Here is a 24808-nt window from a genome sequence, read left to right as displayed (position 1 = left end):
TTACAAACATAATATTGGATTTATAGATAGAGCTAGTACATACAATACCTAAAGCCACTAGTACGCATAGCGTTTCGGGCATATTATTAAGAGAGGAAAGATATTTATATTTAAACAATTTTTTTTTTTTTACCGACGCTCTCCCTATTGATGAGAACTACAACCTAATGAAGATAAATGTTAATGTTATGTAGATACTGTAATAAACGAAAGTTTTTAATGTCATCAGAGAAGCAGAAATATAGGCAAATTTTAAATCCCTTGTCATAAATATAACTGAAGTGAAAGCAAAGGTATATGCATTTTGATAGTTACAAAGACAGCTCTTTAACACGGGTGGAACACGAACAAGGGGAACTTAGTACCCAAATGAGCCACAGAGATATTAGAAAGAATTTTTTCAGTGTCAGAGTAGTTAACAAATGGAATGTATTAAGCAGTGATGTGGTGGAGGCTGACTCCATACACAATTTCAAATGTAGATGTGATAGAGCCCAATAGGCTCAGGAACCTGTACACCTGTTGATTGACGGTTGAGAGTCGGGACCAAAGAACCAAAGCTCAACCCCTGCAAGCACAAATTAGGTGAGTACAACTAGGTGAATACAGCTGAGGGGCGGGACCAAACAGCTGAAGCTTAATTCCCTATCTGATCCCTTCCTGTGATTGGCTGTGGTGTGAATGTCAACAAAGAGTTTCTACCAATAATATGCCATTTATTATGCACCCCATACCACTTGTGGGCGGAGCTTGGAACCTCCTACCCGAGCACAACAACCCGCCTTATGGGTTGCTGTTTGGCTATTTATAGTGCGTTGGAAAAAACAGAGATGGCGTTAGTTGTATTTTGTGGGGTAATTTGTTATAAGTGTAATTTGATGTCAACAGATGGCGTAAGCTGTATCTTATGGCCACTGTTGACCAAGGGCCACCACTTACGGGCTATTCATGCCCGTGCCACCTCTTGGGTGGCTTAATCTTCATCAATCATCAATCAATCAATCAGTTGCTCTTCTATATATGTTTATGGACAACGTAGGTGATTTGAGGCAATTTGCGGCCAGAGTGAAATAGTATCCACGCGGTGAGTGATGGAGGAGGATATATACTGCTCTGTACTCGACCAGCGGGTGAGAGGTAAGTTATATCGAACAATTATGGGGAATAGATGGGTTATTTTAAGCGTAGAATGTCAGGTAACCGGTTCGCAAGATTATGGTTTAGACTGCAATAGTTGCAGAATTGGCAAATAAAAATACCGATGCCCTATATAGTTTTGAAATGGTTAAGACTACCAGATGCAGTTTAATGCTGACAAATGTAAGGTTTGGGGGCTAGGTAAAGATGAGATAGATGGTGTAGATTGTTAAGAGTATTAAATGTTTTTGCAGGTGGTAAATTCTGAGCTGGCACGTTGTAGTGGGATTGACGCTCAGCACGTTGTTCTGAGTAGTGGGATTGACGCCTACAACCGTGCGTTTTGGTTTTTTCCGGGCCCGGTCTCCGCACCCCCTGATTCCAGTACGCCTACAACCGTGCGTTTTTGTTTTTTCCGGGCCCGGTCTCCGCACCCCTGGATTCCAGTACGCCTACAACCGTGCGTTTTGGTTTTTTCCGGGCCCGGTCTCCGCACCCCCTGATTCCAGTACGCCTACAACCGTGCGTTTTGGTTTTTTCCAGGCCCGGTCTCCGCACCCCCTGATTCCAGTACGCCTACAACCGTGCGTTTTGGTTTTTTCCGGGCCCAGTCTCCGCACCCCCTGATTCCAGTACGCCTACAACCGTGCGTTTTGGTTTTTCCGGGCACTGTCTACGCGCCCTGGGTTTTCTCTATTCAACTTGCCTAGGGATTAAAAAGCCGGTCCCTGGCATCCCCAAATTTGACGTGGGTGGGATTGACGCCTACAACCGTGCGTTTTGGTTTTTTCCGGGCCCGGTCTCCGCACCCCCTGATTCCAGTACGCCTACAACCGTGCGTTTTGGTTTTTTCCGGGCCCGGTCTCCGCACCCCTGGATTCCAGTACGCCTACAACCGTGCATTTTGGTTTTTTCCGGGCCCGGTCTCCGCACCCCCTGATTCCAGTACGCCTACAACCGTGTGTTTTGGTTTTTTCCAGGCCCGGTCTCCGCACCCCCTGATTCCAGTACGCCTACAACCGTGCGTTTTGGTTTTTTCCGGGCCCAGTCTCCGCACCCCCTGATTCCAGTACGCCTACAACCGTGCGTTTTGGTGTTTTCGGGCACTGTCTACGCGCCCTGGGTTTTCTCTATTCAACTTGCCTAGGGATTAAAAAGCCGGTCCCTGGCATCCCCAAATTTGACGTGGGTGGGATTGACGCCTACAACCGTGCGTTTTGGTTTTTTCCGGGCCCGGTCTCCGCACCCCCTGATTCCAGTACGCCTACAACCGTGCGTTTTGGTTTTTTCCGGGCCCGGTCTCCGCACCCCTGGATTCCAGTACGCCTACAACCGTGCATTTTGGTTTTTTTCCGGGCCCGGTCTCCGCACCCCCTGATTCCAGTACGCCTACAACCGTGCGTTTTGGTTTTTTCCAGGCCCGGTCTCCGCACCCCCTGATTCCAGTACGCCTACAACCGTGCGTTTTGGTTTTTTCCGGGCCCAGTCTCCGCACCCCCTGATTCCAGTACGCCTACAACCGTGCGTTTTGGTTTTTCCGGGCACTGTCTACGCGCCCTGGGTTTTCTCTATTCAACTTGCCTAGGGATTAAAAAGCCGGTCCCTGGCATCCCCAAATTTCGTTGGCTTAGTGACCCTGCACAGACATTGCTAATGGTCAATGACGTCACCAGCTAACCGCTCGGCGTTCCTGCACCGGCATGTTCGAGGGGATTAAAAAGCCGGTCTATGAGTCGTGTGTGTTGCGATACAACAGTGTCCTTGAAACCTAATATAAAATACCATCATCCCTAGTCTATTTTTAATTTCATATTTACTTCCAACCATCACCCATTACATTTATCAAAGGGGATCATGTATGTGAGGGAAGAACATAACTTCAGCACTGCAATAAAAAAGAGGCAATACAATCACTACGTACAAAATAGTAACGGGAATTGATAAAATTGATTGGAAAAAATTCTTGGTATCTGGACCTTCAAGAACAAGAGGCCGTAGGTTTAAACTAACTAAACAAAGCTGCCGAAGAAATATAAGAAAATTTACTTTCACAGTAGTAGATGCTTGGAATCTAAGTCAGTAGATCAGGGTACACAATCCCAGTTTTATACACCACCAAATGGGGGTCCATAGAATTACCCAAATCGGCCCAAAACTACACAAATCGTCCTAGCATTACGTAAGTAATGAAGAAATATGGTATATTTACTTACTATAATGTTGGTGCTACACGTAGAACATGATCAAACCTATTTTTACTCTGAAATAATCTAAATTTCATAACGAAATGAGACGTAAATATGTGAGAGGTGACGCCATAGGAAGTCGACGGTCCAAGCGACAATTATGTGGAGCGACTTATCCAAGATATATGATCGCCTGGAGAGTGTTTGCTGCCATAACAGCCTCCTGTACACAGTGATCCAGTCGTCGTACATACATGTATGTATGAGTGTGTGTACATGTGTATACAACATTAATAATTTTGTAACTAGCGTCAAACACTGTTACTTGCTTAGCTAACCGAACTAGAGGGTTCAGTTCCTGAACAGTTGTATCCAGACCACGGTTGTGTGCGGTCGCTAGGTTGGCGCTCTTGGCGTCCGCTGATTGGTGGGAGGTGGAGGATTGCCCCACACTCTTCGTTTTTTGCACGTGGTGATACAGGATATTGTGCATTTGTTCTCGATTATTGACAACGTCGAAGAAATGGCTGAGGCGGTATGCCCAAGTGGCAGTGAGGAGGACAGACAAGATGATAATCGACCGTTTGAATTAGTAGTGAACAAAAAGAAACGGAGAAATAATAACAGACAGCGAGACAGTGAGAGTGACGATGAGATTGCAAAGAGACCAAAGAATGAGACCCTACTCGGCAAGACTCAAGACAAGACAAGAAGGAAGAGGCTGTTGTTCCCTACAACATGCCAATTGAATTTCCACCAAAAGCTAGAGTGGACGGTACGTTTGGCTAAACAATGTTTGGAATACGAACCACTTTTCAAGGAGGGTCTTCACCGGCCCTACATAACAGTTGGGACTGAACAGGCCGTGGAACGCCTCACGACGGTTGGATTTGAGAATGTAGTGATGGTTCCTCCAGAAGAAGGTATGTTGCACACAAAGATCATAGTATTCAAGTTTCCAACTTATTTGGATCCTGACTGTCTTCTTCTTAACAATGATAATGTTGTCTGGGCCAAGAGGAACAGTGTTCGTGGTGACAAACGAAGCCAGGTTGTTGCCTTGGTAAAGGGTGAGGCGCCGGAGAAAATTTTTGTGCAAGGACTAGGCTATAGGAACGTTGCAAAATACGTTGAGGAGCCTATACTGTGCATGAAGTGTTCACGTTGGGGACATATGGCATGGAAATGCCAGTTTGACCCCAGGTGTCGGTATTGTGGGAAAAATCACGACTCGCGAGAGTGTAGAGTCAAGATTGAAAGAAGTAAAAAGATTATCCCATTTTGTTGCAACTGTCGAGGCAGCCACAATGCTGGTTCCTCTCTATGCCCCATGAAGCCTCATCTGAAAGAGACTAGAACGGGTCCTACAAGCAGGATAGATGTATCCTCGCAGCAAGGAAAAATTGTGCAAGAGGAACATGGAGGAAACAGTTGGAAGCCAACGGCAGCCCCTATGATCAATGTGTGGGAAAAAGGGACGGAGAAAGTAAAGGCGAGCTTAGGGAAAGTACATCATGCAGTGGAAAAACTGAAACCTTGTGACGACAAGGTTCAGGACAATATGGTCACCTCTGAGGTTGGTAATCAAATTTTGGAGTATCTAAAAAAACTAGATAAGAGGATTGAGGCATTGGAAAAATTGGCTATGGAAGGTGGACGGGGTAAAGATGGTGGTGAAACAGGACGTGTAATTGAAAGTAAAACGAGACGTGAAATGGAAAGTGAAACGTGCGTAGAAGAAAGTAATGATGTGCATGAGGTAACGATGATAGAGGATAGTCAGGAGAATACACTTTCTAGTAGTGTTAGCGGTGTTCAACCTCCTGTTGTGACAAATGGTGAAAGAACGGTTAAAGTAAAACGGGTTACAGAAATAACAAAGAAAATAGATATGAAAAATATTACCTTCGATGTTAGTAGTAGTTGTGAAGGTGAGGAGAAAGAAAAAATGTTACGGTGTTGGAAGGAAGTTTCTAAGGTACTCTTGTATCTCATGGAATGTGACGGACAGGGCAAAGGTAGTTTTATTATTAATCATGGATGAAAGTAAATTGAGAATATTATCTTGGAACATTAATGGATTAAAAACTAGAGCAGTGGATGTACACTATTATACTCTTAGAGAGGATATTGACATAGTAGCACTCCAGGAAACTGGGGATAGGGATGGTAGCATACTGAGGCTAAATGGCTATAGAGGCTTTCACTTATATGCTGATGGAGGAACTAGGGGGGTCTCATGTTATGTCAAAAGTACCATACCTGCCGAGATAACTGGAATCCCTCAGAGATATAGAGGTATTGAAAGTATTAGCTTGCGGATACAATTAAAGGACCGAGAGTTAAATTTCATTAATCTATACATCTCTGATAGCTCCCTTGATTTACGATACTTGCCAGATTCCTTCTTTTCTGAAGATACACTTGTGGTAGGGGATTTTAATGCCAGACATCCAGCTTTAGGATCAAGGGGTAAAGCAAATAGGAATGGTTGCAGATGGTACCAGTTTTTGCAGGAACATGAAGATGTTCAACTGCTGGGCGAGCCCTCTCCTACTCATTTGAGGGGAGGGAGATTAGATTATGCTTGTTTAATAAATGCTGAGGGCATAGAGGGGAATTGTCTTACTGTGGATGAAATGCTAAGTGATCATTTTGCATTACAAATACAGCTTAAACTAGATAAAAAGCATGCCTGCCTTCAGAGGAAAAGGTTAAAGTTTAATGAGGGAGAATTAAGGGGTCTTGTCGGCCATATTAAGTCTTGGTATGATACTTATAAGCCGGTTTCGGCAGAAGCATTTTATGAAGATTTAATTAAGGAGGTAGATGTATTTAATGCAACATTGAACCGGAAACCATCTAGTATAAAAAGGCATCCCCCCAGAAAAGAAAATTATACACATGACAAGATGCTTAAGGGGTGGACATTAACAATGAGGAGAGCTCACAGGGATTGGAATAGGAATGGTAGGACTGAGGAAGGGAAGAATGCTTTACTGGCAGTTGCTAGGCTGTGTGGGGAGAAGAGAAAGGAAATTAGGAGCAAGTATTGGCAGGAATTTGCAAAGAAAGTTGGGAGTAACAGAAACTTGAAGGAAATCTGGCAAGATGTAAATAAAATAAGGGGTAAAAAGCACAATTTTGTTGCACATCCAGACCCGCAAGGAATTGCAAATGAGCTCGTAAATAAATGGGCGGAAGCTGCCAAACTTAGTTCATTACCCGCTGTAACGAGAGAGTCATTAGATTCTTGGAAAGATCTAAGAAAGGATTTTATACTTATAGCAGGTAACAGTGGTGATGTCACTTGCACAGGTATTACCAGAGAAGAACTAATAACGGCGATTAAAGTTGGGAAATCTACCGCATCTGGGGAGGATGGAGTAACTTATGAAATACTTAATGAACTTGCCACTATGACGAAAAGCCCACTTTTAGACCTCTTTAATATTAGTTATAAAGAGGGCAGTATTCCCAGTAAATGGAAAAAAGCTATGATCATCCCTATCCCTAAAGCCAATGGAGAGTATAGACCTGTGTCTTTAACCTCGTGTTTTTGTAAAATGATGGAGAGGATCATTTTAAATAGACTTTTATATATAATAGGTGATCAGCTGTCTAGTAATTTGTTCGGGTTCCTCAAAGGAAAAAGTACCTCTGATTGTATTATTAAATGTCTAGCTAATGAAAATGATTATTATAGAATTTTCATTGATTTACAAGGAGCTTTTGATAAAGCCAACAAAGAGGTTATTTTATATGAATTAGCTAGTCTTGGTGTTAAAGGGAAATTATTGCGCTGGATAGGGGATTATCTTTACGAAAGGAAGGCTCAGGTGTGGTATCAAGGTTGTATGTCAGGTGTGAGGTCTTTTGAACTCGGCACACCTCAGGGAGGAGTTTTGAGTCCCACCCTGTTTAATGTACTAATGAATAAGATAGCATCTGAGAGATACTCAAATGGGGTAACTCCGATCATATATGCCGATGATATTTTATTTCAGGGCAAAGATATTTCAAAGGTTCAAACAGTGTTGGACAATTTCGGAAACCTGTGTCACCATATGGGATTGGTGGTTAATGAAAACAAAACTAAGTTTGAATGTAGAAGTCGGAGCCCCATTGTTTTGAAAATAAACGATAAAAATATAGAGAGAGTTAATATATATAAATATTTAGGCATATATGTTGGATATACCCATGAGAGTTTGGAAGCTGAGATGAACAGACTGTTGGGTCAATGTCGGAAGAGATTACAACCTCTGAAGGCTTTGGCATGCTGTGGAAAGGGAGTGGGAGTCCCTGTGCTACGAATGTTATACTTGAGTACTGTAAGATCTCTTATTGATTATGCTGCACCTGTCATTTCTTGTTTTGGTAAAGGTAGGATGGGCAAGTTGGAGAAGGTACAAAATGAAGCAATGAGAATTATCTTAGGATGCCCAAGAAATGCTATGATTGAGATAATGAGGATGGAGTTGAATCTGCAGAGTATTGGGGATAGAATTTCAGAGATAAATGTAGCCTCTGCCATTAGATTAATGAGAGGTGGGGGAGCTAATGAATTAATCCTCTCGGTTCAAAAGGTGGGAAGTAGTGAACAGTGTATGATGAAGAAGAGAGTATATATGAACAAATTATGTTATAATGTTATAAAGTATGATGTTATTACAGAGTGTATTGCTGTGCCCAAGAGAAAATTTACACCACCATGGGAGGATTGTAATGTAGATGTAGTAATTACTCCCTTGCATAAGAAAAAAAGTATGTATGAAATAGGAGAGCTGAGGGCAACATATGATTGTATAATTAGAAAACTGCCTACGGAAAACACTCTACATGTATATTGTGATGGGTCAGTAGCTAGGGATGGGAAGGCAGGATGTGGAGTCTTGATCAGGGAGTACACTGACATCGGCACTGTAGATACTGTTATTGGACGCCGCTTAACTGACAATGTCTCTTCAACGCAGGCTGAACTCCAAGGAGTATTAGCAGGATTACAGGAAGTAGTCAAATGTGGAAAAAATGCTTGCTTCTTTATTGACAGCAGAGGAGCGTTAGAGTCTTTAAATAGCAGACGCCCAGTATATCAGAATATTGTGATAGAGTGTAGAGAGAATGTTAAGAGACTAGAAAAAACTGGGTATAAAGTAAGATTCATGTGGATCCCTTCACATGTGGGAATACTGTTGAATGAGGTAGTTGATGACATAGCGAAGAGAGCCACTGAAAAAACTCTTGTTGATGTTGTATGTCAGTTAACCTTGAAACAAATAAAAACAAGACTCAAGGTGATTCAGGAGGGTGAAGAAATGATAAAGAGAATGGCAATGGTGGACAGTAGTAACACACTTAAGAATTATTCAATAATAAATACAAATTCGTCCTTCACTTATGGTAAAGGAAAGTCTACTTGGAAGGATTCAATTTACATGAGATTACGATTAGGATATAAATATATCTGGCAATACGGTGTTGATGTCAGTGAAAAAGATAAGGAGTGTAAATTATGTAGTATGCCGTCCGCCCACACCTTAGTACATTATGTATTAGAGTGTCACCTTATTGAAAAATATAGAAATAAGGAAATAAATAGTGTACCACATCAAATTGTTTGGATGTGTGATAATGGTATAATAGACAGTATACTTAGGAGCTACAAGAATTTTGCCCCAAGAATGTAACAATTATATGCTGTACTTGCTGTATGCAATGTTAAATGGGATTTTTGTACTGCTATATGTCTATTTGTACTCACTGAATTTGTGCGCCCCTTGAGGGACTTGAAGTAGAGGGGGGTAGAAATAGCCTAAGCTACTCTATCCCTTTGAGATGTATTTATTGCTTATCTCAATAAACATACTTGAACTTGAACTTGAACTTGAACAGTTCCTGAACCGATTATGTGCCTCTGTAATCCTTTACACCACCGCCCACGGGATGGGTATGGGGTGCATAATAAAGAAAGAAATAGAAGAAATTGAAATTGCATAATACGGTTATTGACATTCAATAATAGTAAGATAAGTTTTGATATTAAGTTTTTAAGTAAGATAAGTTAAGATAAGTTTTAAGTAAGACAGTTTTGATATTCCTAGAGTACGACTTAATCAAACTAGAAATGCTCTACAAATCAAGGGGCCCAGAATGTGGAATGACCTTCCCAACCATGTTAAAGACTGTACCTCTCTCAACCAGTTAGTAACTACCTAATAAATTCCCTGTAACCTACCTTACCCTTCTATTGTCAACCAATGTTTTTTTTTTTTTTTTTTTTAAGAGCGCTGTTTGTCGACATAATTGTATTTGTGCTGCTTTTTCATCTATGTTTTCATTTCTTGTTTTCATTCTACTCATTATCCTCAATTAGTATTAAGCTTGTCATTTAAGTTTATCATGCCCGAAACGCTTTGCGTAATAGTGGCTTTAGGCATTGTATGTACTAGCTCTACCTATAAGTCAACCAATCTTTGTAAAAATTTATTGTATGTATGTACCTTACCTAAATAAACATTTTTATTTTTTTTTTTTTTTAGTTTATAAATCAATGAGGACCAAATGGGAGACCAGTGATCAGATGAATATTACAGACTCAAGAGTAGCCTTCTCTTCTTGTATATAAATGAAAAAATAAATTCGTTTGTTTAATGCTAATGCTTGTAGGCGAGAACAGGTGTGAACGCCAGCTAGCGCACAAGTACATGAGCGCCCAAAATACTTTTACACAAGAGACATGTACAGACAGGCGTGTGGCTTCTGACTTCTTTTTTATTGATTAATATTAAATATTAGGCGCTTACCTATAATAGTTATCATTTTATGCAAGTATAACTATCACATAATAAATATAAAAGGAGTTTATCAAAAAACTGACAGAAGTGTTGTGTTTTGTGCGTTGTATCGTGTTTGTGGGCATTCGGATGTGTTGTGTTTACGCTGGCGGGCGGCGTCCTTACCAACTCCGGATTATGTCTATTACATCACTAAACTTCATTTAATAACTATATGCCTGTTAAATAGAAGATTTTAATTGTTAATAGCATTATATTGTCGTTTTAATATGGAACACGTACACATATGCGAAACGTCTAAAGCTGGTGTCCGAAGTGGTAAAAATATTAGTGTGCGATGTTGTCAATGTACGGAGTGTCTTGTCCGTTTTACCGTTTGTCCTGGCGCCATCTATGTTTTGACAGCAGTACTACTAAGGTTCCCACGTTATATGATGATCGCTATACGGGTGTTACGGTCAGTTGCTCTTCTATATATGTTTATAGACAACGTAGGTGATTTGAGGCAATTTGCGGCCAGAATGAAATAGTATCCACGCGGTGAGTGATGGAGGAGGATATATACTGCTGTGTACTCGACCAGCGGGTGAGAGGTAAGCTATATCGAACAATTATGGGGAATAGATGGGTTATTTTAAGCGTAGAATGTCAGGTAACCGGTAACTACACAGATGGGGTAGTGTTTTTTTAAGTCTTTATTTACTAAAGTGGAACATTACATTATGCCTTTAGCTGAACAAGTCTACTGGTGGGGTAAGTAGACGGGTTTTATGAAAGTATTTTACCTAAATATTTGTATTTGGTTAACTAGTTCAGCCGTTACCAGGGAGGGTGTTCCTTTAATCTAAAAATTCTAGCCGGACAAAGTGATTAAATAAAGAAATTGAATAGAACGAAGTGGTTTGCCAGGGTGCTTAACATTTAGTTTAGTTCACTTACTATGCAGCCCATGCTTAAAGAATGCAAGTTTATGATATTGAATTTACCGTAGTTTTACTGCATTTAATATACCGTTTTTACCCTATTTAATTATGTCGGGTAAAGGCCGGTCGTGGAAAGTTCCTAATATAGCAAGTTTTAAAGGAAAAGTTTGAATTAACTTTAACGCTTAAGTTAGTGACCAATTAGCTTAGTCTATTGTGAGGAAAATTACTAGAATCTAACACTGCAAGTGCCATTTCTCTACTCTTTTTGAGAAACATGACTAGATACATGAATCGCATAGTTTTATTACTAAATGTTCATGGATTAGGTTGCATAGTTGAGGAAACGGTGATAAGGTTTATGATTTTGTGTACCTTGACTTCAGCAGAGATTTTGATAGTGGCGCAAAATTGATAGGGGCTCGGATCATTGGGAATGCTGACTGAAGTTGATTAGGTCATGGCTATACCAAAGGAAATTAGTATAAATGGGGTTAAGTTGGGAGAAGTGTTCAAAGTAGTGCTTAAAAGCTCTCCTTGGACCTCGGTTATTCGCAAGATTATGGTTTAGACTGCAATAGTTGCAGAATTGGCAAATAAAAAATACCGATGCCCTATATAGTTTTGAAATGGTTAAGACTACCAGATGCAGTTTAATGCTGACAAATGTAAGGTTTGGGGGCTAGGTAAAGATGAGATAGATGGTGTAGATTAAGAGTATTAAATTTTTTTGCAGGTGGCAAATTCTCTGAGCTGGCACGTTGATTGGTTAGTCTTCAACTGCCTCCCAACATGGTAGTGAGGTCCTGAGCTGACATGCAGTGAGGAACGTGGAAAGCTTCCTGAATTGGCACATGGTATGCCTCCCTTTCAAACCAGCAGCTGGCACAAATGTTCCAGCTAACATCAGAATAGTGGATGAAGCCCACAGTAAAATGTAAGTGGTACAGTAAATGGACACCCCCCTCCCCTCCCTTTTGACACTGAACAGTTGGGAGGAAGGGGGGGAGAAAGTGTTAATATTTGTTAAATAAGCTTTAATCTATAAATGTTTAACACTTAAGGGTAATAAAGAGTCAAAGTTAATGGCAGGAAAAGTTTTGTTTTAAGTGATGGTATTTTTACCTTGAAAGTAAAAAAAAAAAAAATCTTCAATGTTTACTTTAGCTTGGTTTTAAATTTATATAGTTTTCCAGAATGTGGTTTGGAAAGTCCAGAAGTCCCTCTTCCAACTGACAGAATCAGGTGAGTTGTAGTAAAGGTTAATCTGAATAGATTTGCATGAAAGTAAACAAATAATAATAACTTAAACAATATAGCATTGGCTAAAGATAAATGTAAATTGCCATTGAAGTGCAGTTGTGGATAGTTTCTCAAATGACATATATTTATATTGCTAAATTAGATCTTTACTAGAATATGTAGGTAAGGTAAATATCTTAAAGAAATTTTTTCCATCTGAATTTGTAAAGTACTGAATGCTAATTTGAAAAGTAAAGAAAGATTGGCTTTAAATCTGAAATTAATTTGTTGAAATATTTTTCAGGTGAAAGTGATTATGATGCATGGAGTGAGGCTCCTTTACTCTGCAAAAGGAAATCTACAAATGTGGGTGAGTTTGAATTTGATGTTTTAGCTATATCAATGACTTAATCTTAATTCTCTTATCTAGTCCATTTATAGGTGTGTAACCATGTCCTACTGTTACAACCCACAGGGATAATGCAGTTTGTACTGATCCTACCCCATTTCATAAAAGGGGACCAGGCAGTCCTGCAGACCTCCCTGGCTTGGCTTTTTCAGAGCTTTGCTCTACTACCTGTCTACTAGATGGACTAGATTTGCATAGGTTTAGGGACCCTTAACAATGGTAACCATTGTTAATTCTCACAGGGCTTGTTTGCTGAATGGGTGGATGCATCTAAAACATTAGTGCCTGGCATACATTGTACAGTGCTTTTGGTAAAGCATATGTACAATGTGTTGAGGGCACTAAAGTGGTGGATGTAATGCACCCATTCAGGGAACAAGCTCTGCAATAAAACCAGAGTAAGGGATAGGCCTTGCTGAGCCTATCTTAAAAGATAGGATGTTAGGATTTTTTGGGCTTGTTATTAGGCTTTGGTGATAATAAAAGTAGTGTCCCTGTTTAATGTTTTATTTTTCTTTTACAGGTGATTGTCTCTGGAGTTGTCTTGGCCTTTTGGATCTTCTGTTCATCTAGGAGCATCTGTCTCACAACCTGAAACAGTAATATTATAGTATTTATAATACATCTATGTAAAACTTATTAAATAAACATTTTAATGAAACTACTTTATATACCTTATCCTGAAATTATGCTGGAAATTGTTTACTACTATTGATGCAATGTTTAAACATCTGAAATTTCATTACTTTGAAAATAAGTACTTGGTAAAATTTACACCTATTTGTAACTTGTTACATAGGTGCATGTAAAATGCATTGAAAAGATGTAAAAGTGGACTACCTTTTCAATTTACATAAACTAACAAATATTGGAAATTAGTCTGAAATATTAAAGTGGAAGAAACTTCAGTCAATATTTTAGTTTTCATATTTGAAAGTAAATTTAAAGCTATGAAACACCTAAGCTTTGTACAAATTATGATTAAATTAACTAAAGATCATTGTTAAATTTACAAAACATTTCAAAAGTGACACTGAAGCATCTATACAACATGGTTTTCACAGTCTTTGATTAAATTCAAGTTACCAAAGCTCTTAAATGATTTGTCTGCCAAACTTCAGATATTCTGAAATATTTTACCTAGATTAAAACCATCATTGTTTGAAAGGGCAAAACAGATTACTGTCAATTAGTTTGACCTAACATCTGCAAGGTCCTGAAGGAATGGAATTTTTGTTTTAAAACTGTTTGCTAAAAACAAACCCTGCATAATGAACCTGCTCATTTTTTTAGAAATGGTAACTGCAACATTACCAGACCATTGTTTTAATAGCCAAAGTACCAAATGAAAGCCCAAGAAGCAACAAACAGGTACATGGTAGAAAGGACAAAAGAATGGTTATGAGGACCCTTTCATTTGTTAAAGAAATGACTGGGGAAAAATGCTGTCATACCACAAGGGGTCTTACCCCTTGTCATATACATCACTGACATTAATCTACATATTACCAACCACAAAAATTGCTGATAACATGTTAAAAAAAAAAAAATATAATATTGAGGCCTTAATGCAGATCTCTAACTCTACAAATAGTAACAAGACTGGCAATTTCTTAATATAAAACAGAAAAAAATCCAAGACCTTGCACGTGAGCCAGAACAATCCATATCATAACTACCACATTAAAATGAAACAACAATGAAGGTAAGGTAATTACCAAAAGAAGGCACCAAACCAGGAAGGCCATGTAGCACCATCAAAGTGCGAAATAATCAGAGGGCGCTAAATATCACCAAGAATGCCAATACGAGAGCAAAAACGCATAAGGCAAACGATATCAAAAGTATCCGATTCACCTAGAATTCTATCGAGGGACAAGTGACTGCGAGGGACGGTCGGAAAGCAAGACACACGCTTGTCCTGGAAGTCAGGACATTCAACAAGGATATGCACAACTGTAAGAGGGACAACGCAATTCGGACAATAAGGAGCAGGGCGGCGCTCCATTAAGTGACCGTGGGTTAAGCGGGTATGACCAACCCACAGCCGTGCCAAAGCAGTGTCCCTACAGTGGTAGGAGGAAGGCCATGGGGACACACTAAGTTTGAGAGTACGCAGCTTGTTACCAACCACAGAGGAACAACAACCCTGCCAACGGGGAAGAATGAATAACAGGATAAAAGTCGGAATAAGGAATACCTTTACGGGAGATGGGACAAGAACGGATAGCTTCCTTAGCGGCAGCATCCGCATGCTCATTGAAACACCAATATGGCTGGGAACCCAGCAAAACTCTACTGATTTAAATTTACTAGAAATAAGAAACAGCCAATGTTGAATCTCAATGACCACTGGATGGACAGGATTAAAGGACCCTAGAGCCATGAGGGCACTACGAGAATCAACTACAACCACAAAGGAGGAATAAGAATGAGAAAGCAAGAGACAAAGAGCATAGAGAATAGCATAAAGTTCTGCCGTAAAGACGCTAGCCTCCGAAGGGAGGCGACACATGTAAGTACGGTCAGGAAAAACAACAGAGTATCCCACACCATCCGCAGACTTAGACCCATCAGGGAAGATGGAAATAGAGTGGGAGTGCGAAGAAAAGTGCTCAAGGAAGAGGCTTTTCAGAATTGTAGGAGGGGTAAAGGCTTTAGTAATACAAGTCAAGAACGTACAAAACTTGGGAAGGGGGACTCTCCACAGAGGTAATGAAGGAACAATACGAGGAGAAACATTACAAATATGAACAGAAAGAGAATCCTGTAAGCGAGATAACTGGACAGAAAGTGGGAGACAATGAAGAGGAACAGGAACCACAGGAGGAGGAAAAGTCAATGCACGACAGAGGCGAGAGGATGTTGGAAGGACCGCGCAAGATAGCGAAGACAGTAGCGATCACGGCAGTCCTGAAGAGAGAGAAAGCCAGTGTCAACATACAAACTAAGGGCGGGAGTCGAACGAAAGGCACCAGAGCCGAGACGCAACCCAGTATGGTGCAAAGCATCAAGACGGCGAACAGTAGAAGAAGCAGAAGAGTATGCAGGGCAACCATAATCGAGTTTAGACAGGACGAGAGAGGAGTGCAAATAGAGGAGCGTGCGCCTATCCGCTCCCCAAGAAGTATGGGACAAAACCTTAAGGAGGTTAAGGGCCTTAGAGCATTCAACTCGAGTGTCAAAGACTAACCCCAAAAGCTTCGCGGAATCCCTGTACACAATGAGATGACCATAAAGCAACAACAATGAAGTAAAGGTCCTTTCAGTAAGAATCTATCATTCACTGAAAGTTGCTGCAGTTAAAAATAAAAGAAAATACAAGTCCCTAGAAATAAACAAGCAACCTTTTTGACTAAGGAAAAGAAGGTAGTTATTCTACTGTATAAATCTAAGTATTCACTTAGATAACTGTATCCAAGCATAGAGGCCCCCCCCCCTTCCCTTTCAGAAAAACATCTACTTTTGAAAAAGTTTAACATTGGCCAACAAAAATGATTCCAGAACTAAATTGCCTAATACCAGGAACAACTGAGAGCCATGACAAACACTGCAACCCTCTCCTACCCCCAAGTCTTATGCTATTTATGATCCAAGGTAATTTGAGATACTATACTGTACTTCCTACAGACGAGTCTAGTGAGAGGGTGATCTCCTGGCGATTAAATTGAAGCACGATACAGGTGTCAACGAACATCAGTCAGCCCACTTGTCAGCACAGTGGATAACTAATGACATCATAATCTGCAGTGTTGTATGCCTCCCTGTGGCCATTTAAATCAATAAAACACAGGGTTGTGGCAATGTTTACAGCATAAGGCAAGGTATAGAGGAATCCTGGAATGCCATGTAATGTGTAGTCCTTGAATGTGCTTTAGGCAACCAAATTGAATAACAACATTTCTGGTGTTCGGCTATATAATCCGAGTTTCTCATTCGGTATAATGTTTTAAACCTAAATAGGAATTCACTTTAAAGGTCAATTTATTTGGAAAGTGCTAACCAGATTCCAAATTACTGAGCTCTGAAAGTACTACAAGGCAAGTTTAACCGAATGAGTGTTTGCCTATCCATACCCCCATGAGGTATGTGACAACACTGATTAAAGAAAGGGTCTTTGAGCATTCACCGTGCAGGTATTTGACATGACCAATATAGCCAAGGGTTAAAGATCATTCTAAGCAGTTCTGCACAATCCATATACTGTACTATCAATTAATATAATTGTACAATGGTGCTTGGTGGATGATATTTCCTATTAAAACTCATTGGACAACTGTTTGTATTAGACATTTTAAACTTACAAATGGTAGCCCTAGATATCGCACTACAGTATTAATTACAAGATGAACAATGTAAAATCAATACCACAACAGCAAAGGATGACGGCTTTTCAACAACCGACAAACACGCAGGTCTAACACCAGCCATCCCGAGAGAGGACGTCCCAAGCATGTACACCCCGCAACTTTACATCACCTTTGCTACCTCACGCGAGCACGCAACAGCATGAGGATGCCATACTCCCAAACCAACTCCATGCACTTTGAGGCTTTAACAACTCAACATTTAAAAAGTTGATTTAAAAAATCAAACACCTGAATTTTTCCCTAATTAAATTTACTAGGGAAATGCACACCAAGCCATGAAACTTACAATGAAGATGAACAAACTACACACAACTGTCACCAAACTTCCACATACCACCCCCCTCTCATTCCTGCCCTCCCTCCTTAGGTGCTCTGATTGGCTGAGCACCTGAGCCACCACCACTCACCTCTTGTTGTGAGAGCCTAAAGCATGTTTGGTTGCACTTTAAAAGTTCCCGAGTGTACTCGCCTAATTGTGAGTACCGCCTGCCCGGTTCACCATTTTGTTTTTCAATCTACCTCAATTTACCCCTTTACAGTCAAATATTATGCAAAATTCTGTTTAAGACTTGTCCCTTCTTAACTTAAATAACTGCTTTGGCCATCTGCAATCTTTCTAGGTGGGTAAAAATGACTCTTGAGGCCAGAAAGGACTTATCAGACGGCGATCATAACAATACGGTACACACACAAAATCACAACCTGATATACACCAAGCAGAAAATCCACTGGAGCTGTGAGGCGACGTAAACCCTTGCCCAAGGCACTGGAGCTGCATACTCTACCACAGTATATTACTGACTTTGTAAAAGTCTTACAACCGGATTTCCCCATAAATCACAGCAAGTTTTGAGGCCCCTCCTTGAGTCAATGTCTTACGTAAGACCTACAAGCACTCAGGTGGAGGCTGAAGCAGTTCAACACCATACGCCCCAACTTCAAATACACAGTTGAGAGGCGGGACCAAAACGTGATTTTCTGTGTGTGCCTGAAGTTGGGGCATACGGTCTTGCTTCACCCTTCACTTTACCCTTCACCGGCGTACTTCATGGGTTTTATTTAATACTTGGACTGGCTTCAGTAGGGCCTCCAGACTTTCTGTGGCTTCACAAGTGTCACGTGAATCCCCTGCATAGCAGTGGAACTGCCTTTTCCCTTCACCTTCAATGCCTCTGCACTGGAAGTATACATCTACACCAGCCCAGAAGAGTCATCAGTCCTGCCACCTCTCCATACCCCCCAGGGCCTGGCACGGCCTGGTACGACAAGGAGGCAAGCCGGGCGCCACTGCTAACTGGCAGTTTGTCCCCACAAACAAGCAGTTAGCCGCCTTCAACTGACAGTGGTACAGCTCAACACAAAGGCACCGCCAGCCACAACGAGCAGTTTGCTAGTTGACCAGATGTCCACCTCGTGTTGACACTGGATGAGTCATCACCGCCGGACTATATAAAGAGCGCTGCCTCCCTGGAGAGGCAATCTCTCCCTTAGTGCTGGATCACCTTGGTGTCTCTAACCCGTCGTCCACTTCCAGCCAACATCATGTGACTGATGCCATGGTGGTATGGTAGCTGTCTTCAGAACACCAGTATATCTTCATACTTTTATTCATTGCTTATAGTTTATTTTTTGCATTTAAGGTCATACTAACTTGTTCACCTTTGCATTACATGATAGTCAAGTATTGTCATGTGTTATTTTTGTTCATTACTATTTCAGTAAATTGTTTAATTATTTATTTGATAATTTTCATTTGTTTCCACCTGCAACTTACACACTGCAAGGCCAATAGCAGCATTTCTTTCATTTATGTGAGGGAGAGCCATACCATCTTGGTTCAGTATAGCTGTGATACCATAACCCGTCACACAAGATATCCAGTTGTAAGACTTTTACCATCAGTGGTGGTAGAGTATGCAACTGGCAATGCCTTTGTTACAGGTTCGCTTCATCTCACAGCCCCAGTGGATTTTCTCACACATTTGAATACATGAAACAACTTTATTTGATACATTCCAAACCAAAGTACTGTACAGTACAGTAATTATCAAACCATCAAATGTGTGGGATAATCATAGTGCCCTAAATATCACTAACGTCGCCAATACAAGAACAAAAACGCATACGGCGAACAATATCAAAGGTATTGAATTTACCAAGAATTTTATCGAGGGACAATTGACAGTGAGGGATGGTCGGGAAGCAAGACACGTAAGTCCTGGAAGTCAGGACATGTAGAGACAACGGTTTGGACAATAAGAAGCAGGGCAGCGCTCCATTAAGTGCCCGTGAGTTAAACGTGTATGACCAATATACAACCTCGCCAGAGCCGTTTCCCACCACCGGTTACGGTGGTAGGAGGAAGGCCACGGGAACACACTGCTCTTAAGAGCACGCAATTTGTTACCAGTAACAGAAGACCAACAACCCTGACAACGGGCAAGAATGGGGAAATGAATAACTGGGTAAAAGTCATAATAAGGAATACCTTTACGGGAGATGGGACAGGTGCGGATAGCTTCCTTAGCGGCAGTGTCCGCACGCTCATTTAAGAACACACCAATATGGGTGGGAATCCAGCGAAATTCCACTGTCTTAAATCTACTGGAGATAAGAAACAGACAATGTTGAATTTCAACTACCAAAGGATGGACTGGATTAAAGGATTCTAGAGCCATGAGGGCACTGCAAGTGTCAACTACAAACACAGAGGAGGATTGACAGCGAGAAAAGAGTTGATGAAGAGCATAGAGAATAGCATAAAGTTCTGCCATGAAGATGCTAGTCTCCGGAGGCAGGAGACACAAAGGTGCAGTCAGGAAAAACAACAGAGTAGCCTACACCGTCTGCAGACTTAAGACCCATTGGTGAAGACGGAAATAGAGTGGAAGTGTGAAGAAAAGTGTTCAAGGAAAAGGTGATTTAGAACTGTAGGAGGGGTAAAAGTTTTAGTCATGTGGGTCAAGGCTTACAGAATTTAGGAACGGGGACCCCTCCATAGGGGCAAAGACGGAATGACACGAGGGGAAATATTGGTAACACAAACTGAAAGAGCATTTTGTAAGAGAGACGATCGTACAGAAAGAGATAGGTGGTGAAGGGGAACAGGAACCACAGGATGGGTAAAGGTCAAGGCATGACATAAGCAAGAGTGAGGGTGCTGTAAGGACCGTGCAAGGTGGAGAAGACAGTAGCGATCATGGCGATCCTGTAGAAACAGGACGCCAGTTTCAACATACAGACTTAGGGTAAGTGTCGAAGGAAAGGTACCAGAGCTGAGCCGTAACCCAGTATGATGCAGTGTGTCCGGATGGTGAAGGGTAGAAGGAGAAGCAGACGAGTAAACAGGGCCATAATCGAGTTTAGACAGAACGAGAGAGGAATGTAAAGAGAGGAGTAGTGTCGATTAGCTCCCCAAGAAGTATGGGACATGACCTAAAGTTAGTTAAGGGCCTTAGAGCATTCAACTCGGACGTAAAAAATATGGGGCGACAAAGACAAACGAGTGTCAAAGATTAGCCCTAAAAGCTTTAGCAGATTCTTTGTACAAAAGGGGATGACCCCTGTTACCTAACAGTAAATAGGTATCTGGGAGTTAGCTGTTACAGGCTGCTTCCTAGGGGGGTGCGTGTGTGGGAGAAAAAAAAATTTAGTAGTTAACCACTGAACTGCTCTGTCTCCAAATAACACCCTGGTGCACAAGAAATAAATTCTTTCCAAAAAATTTTTTTCTCTTCTTATATTGTTAAAATGCAGAGTCTCATCACGGGGAAACTAAACAAAAAATATTGTATGTGACTTACTTTAGCTGCGATGGAGCTGGGAAGTTGAGCAAATTATGGGCGCTGAGCGTTGGAGCGATGGGGGTCTGTCGGCCCCGCCACCCCGTGCGACGGCAGTTGCTGCGAATAAAATGTTGCGCAATTATTTTGAAGTTTCTCATTCATTTCTTCTTTTTTTTGCTGTAATATTATTTAAAAGTGTGTAATTTGTGGAATTTATATAATTCAAAGTATAGAACATCGCTATGCTCAAAATTATGGGCCTCGTATATGCGACATATTCTACAATCAAACAGTGTTTTTGCTGTTATTACACTATATACACACATTGTATATACCCATCTACGTATGTATTCACCATAACGATCCACTATGTTGGTATGGTGAGCCCAAAAAACATGAGTGAGCTGCCACACCCTGCCAGTCCTCCCTCCCTCCTCCAACACATTACTCGCCAACATTCCTCCTCCCAAAATACTGTTATTGTGTTTATTACACTATTTACACACGTTATGTATAAGTATGTACATGTTTTATTCATATACATACGTACATACTTGCCATCTCCTCACCTCTCTCTCTTGCCTACTTAATGCTCTTGCTTCCCTCATCTCATCACAATCGACTTTATAATGGTCCAGGACGGATCGAAATGTCGTCGTCTATTCAATTTCCAGTGTGTGGTTTGGTCAACAATGAAATCTTCATGCAAGATCTTATAAAGAAAACCCCTAGAACGAGTTTTGCAGATACGAAAGAGTTTAAGGTGAGTAGGGGATGGTTTGATAAATTTTGAAAAAAGACGTGGTATTCATAGTGTTGTGAGGCATGGTGAGGGTGCCAGCTCAGACAAAGTAGGGGCTGAAAGATTTGTTCGTGATTTTAAAGATTTTGTAGATACTGTATTGATGGATATATTCCACAACAAGTGTTTAATTGTGAGGAGACATGGCTATTCTGGAAAAAATTGCCGAAGAGGACATACATTGCCCAAGAGGAGACGTCACTGCCCGGACACAAGCTAACTTGGGCTAACTTGTGTCAGGATAGGCTAACTCTTGTGCTGTGTGGCGATTTGAAAATTAAACCCTTGCTTGTGTATCATTCCGAAAATCCAAGAGTTTTAAAAAATATATAACGTGCAGAAAAACTGTGATGTAGAGTGGTTTGCCCTGCCATCAAAAAATATCTGCAAGAGAAAAGTTTGACACTAAAGGGCCTGCTTCTCGACAATGCTCCTGCTCATCCTCCAGACTTGGAGGATGCATTGTTGGGGCCACTTTTTTTTTTTTAGGGATATTCCTACATGAGCCCTGAGTTTCTGGCTAATGTACCAATGACATAAAGGAGGAGTTTTCAACCTACCTTGTGTTAGGCATGCAGAGGTCAATGGTTGAACATAATGTCAGGAGCAAAGGGGGGCGTTTGCCTCTTCGAACACAATTGCGACCATCTTCATCTCTTCGAACTATCCTAAATGCTCTCTTCACCTGTCTGACCAAATTGGGTGTCCAGACCACCTTTGAATCTGAAATTGTAAAATTAATAGCAATTTCAGAATATTCAGTCCATTTATACTAACAAAATTATACATACAGTACTGTAATTGAAATTTTACAGAATGATAAAGGCAATTTAGCAACTTTGTTAAAATGCACATGGGGGAAATACATGAAAATAGGTTAATATTGTTTGTAAGGTTGATGGGAAATGTTTATTACTTTTATGATTTAAAAGATGTATAGCCCTAATACTCCATCCTGGGTGCATTCCACCAGGTAATGACCACAGCAAAAGTTTTCCACGAGGCTCTATTGTCACACAAACTTTTCACATTTTCAAACTTGATTCATCTTCCCCCCCCCCCCCCTCGTTCCAGGGGTTTTCTTTAAAAGGTCTTCATGCAAATGCCTTGGTTTCTCACAAATGATGGCCTCTGAAATGCTATCACCTGCTAACTCCTTGTTGTGTATCCAAATTAATAAAAACTTTTTAACATCCTCAAGTGTTTGTGTTCTTTGTTTCGGGATTGTTGATATGCCTTTTGACACTTTAATGCTCATAATGTCCTTTTTCTTAGCAAGTATAGTGCATATTGTTGACATAGATTTGTTGTACTGCCTAGCTAGTTCAACAACCTGTGCACCATTTTGATGTTTATGAATGCTCTCTTGTTTTTCCTCTATGGTCATTCTCACATGTGTTTTCTTGGCTTGAACCTTACCACTGGCTTTCTTGGGACTCATGGCAAGATATATAATAACAAATTTTATGTTCAAATAGCCAAAAATCCCAAAACAAATGTAATGCTTTATAAAGAATTCAGGCGCGATAGTTACTAGGCAGGAGACCTTGGTAAACTGAGGTGCGATCACCATGCCACCACGCGCTAGGTCAGCCCATACGCATATCAACAAACTCATTTCCTGCGGCAAAGTTTGTAACCCGATTCAAATTTTTCGAAGAAATTAGGCTCGTAACCCGAAAAGTTCATAAATATTCATTCGTAAGCCGAGGTGTCACTATATATAACTAAAAAATTAAACTCAGGATTACTTTCAACCCCCACCCCTTTTGCTCTACTCCATCGCCACCTGCCTTCACCCCCCTCTATGATGTACTCTTCCATAGACACCTACCTTTGCCCCCCTCCTCCCCTCTACTCCTCCATCATCACCTACCTTCACACCCCCTCCCTTCTCCTCCTCCATCGTCACCTTCCTTTCACCCTCCTCTATGATGTACTCTTCCATAGACACCTACGTTCACTGCATATAATGCTCCCCTCTACTCCTCCATCGTCACCTACTTTCACCCCCCCCTCCGCTCTACTCCTCCAGGGTCGCAGACAATTTCACGAGCGTGAGAACTACGAGTTCTCTAACCACTCTCACACTCCTACTCTCTCACCAGTGAGGGGGAGGGAAGGAGGGAGGAAATGAAGGAAGAAAGGTGGGGGAGAGAGAATAGGCAGGGGGGAGGAGGGCCTAGATACATTTCTTCCATATAGATAGGTAGACTGAGGGAGAGCTGCTTGCCAAGAGCCCTATCAGACAGGCTTCCTATTCCTCAACCCTCCCTAATATGCCACATCCTGGTCAGGACAACTTGCTCGATTGTTATTCTTGGTGTGACTCGAGAACTGACCTCGAGGCGGGGCATGGGCATGGATTATCTCCCTGGGGCACGCACCTCCCTGCCCCAGCTCTCTCTCTCTCTCACATAATCTATCAAGGGTCTAACATGAGGTCATTGTGCCTACCAGAAGTGTATATGTCCAAGGCTGGCCACCTGTCTGGACCATTCAAATGTATAAACACGTAATTAGTCTATTAAAATTATATATAGTGCTACAATTATAAATTAATTTGTTCATGGTCATTCGTTTATCAGTATTTTAATATGAGGTATATATACACATGTATGTATACGTTGACGTACACATATATGATTATGTGTATGGAATGATTATGATTATGTGTAATCATATATGATTATATCTAATGGAATGCATTAGTAAGTGATGTGGTGGAGGCTGACTCTATACACAGGTTCAAGTGTAGATATGATAGAGCCCAATAGGCTCGGAAACCTGTACACCTGTTGATTGACGGTTGAGAGGTGGAACTAAAGAGCCAGAGCTCAACCCCAGCAAGCACAATTAGGCGAGTATATGAACGAATGCACATGTACACTTTCAAATGAATTAAGATACCTTGAGATACACAATGACTTAGTTTAAATAGTTTAAACACATTATGGTACTGATTTTGACATGCTGATGTCTGGAAGGGAGAGGGGGTGTGGGGGGTTATTGTCTGAGGTGGAGGACCAGAGGAGGGGGTCAGTGGAAGGATGGTGCCTGGAGGGATGCCATTGTTCTAATGGTTATGAAAACAATTATTGATGGCAGGAATTCAGTGGGTGTGTATCTCACCCGCACCATCACCATACTGTGCCCT

General features: G+C 41.1%; 1 protein-coding gene and 1 long non-coding RNA gene across 2 annotated transcripts in view; one reads left to right on the top strand and one right to left on the bottom strand.

Moving 5' to 3' along the window:
• Positions 1-10558: 10558 nt before the first annotated feature.
• On the top strand, positions 10559-13355 carry LOC123775272 (uncharacterized). The gene is made up of 5 exons (XR_006775052.2): positions 10559-10713; positions 11780-11980; positions 12240-12288; positions 12590-12655; positions 13218-13355. It is a non-coding gene; the product is annotated as an uncharacterized lncRNA (long non-coding RNA).
• The window catches only part of LOC123775273 (putative leucine-rich repeat-containing protein DDB_G0290503), a 58746-nt gene continuing 47123 nt past the window's right edge, over positions 13186-24808 (bottom strand). The window contains 3 exon segments of the mRNA XM_045770264.2: positions 13186-13285; positions 20868-20966; positions 22212-22374. The gene's annotated coding sequence lies outside the window, so the exon portion shown is untranslated.

The sequence above is a fragment of the Procambarus clarkii genome, chromosome 70, assembly GCF_040958095.1.
Source record: "Procambarus clarkii isolate CNS0578487 chromosome 70, FALCON_Pclarkii_2.0, whole genome shotgun sequence".
Taxonomy (NCBI): domain Eukaryota; kingdom Metazoa; phylum Arthropoda; class Malacostraca; order Decapoda; family Cambaridae; genus Procambarus; species Procambarus clarkii.
Note: the sequence above shows the minus strand (reverse complement) of the source record. Positions and strands in the feature narration are given on the sequence as shown.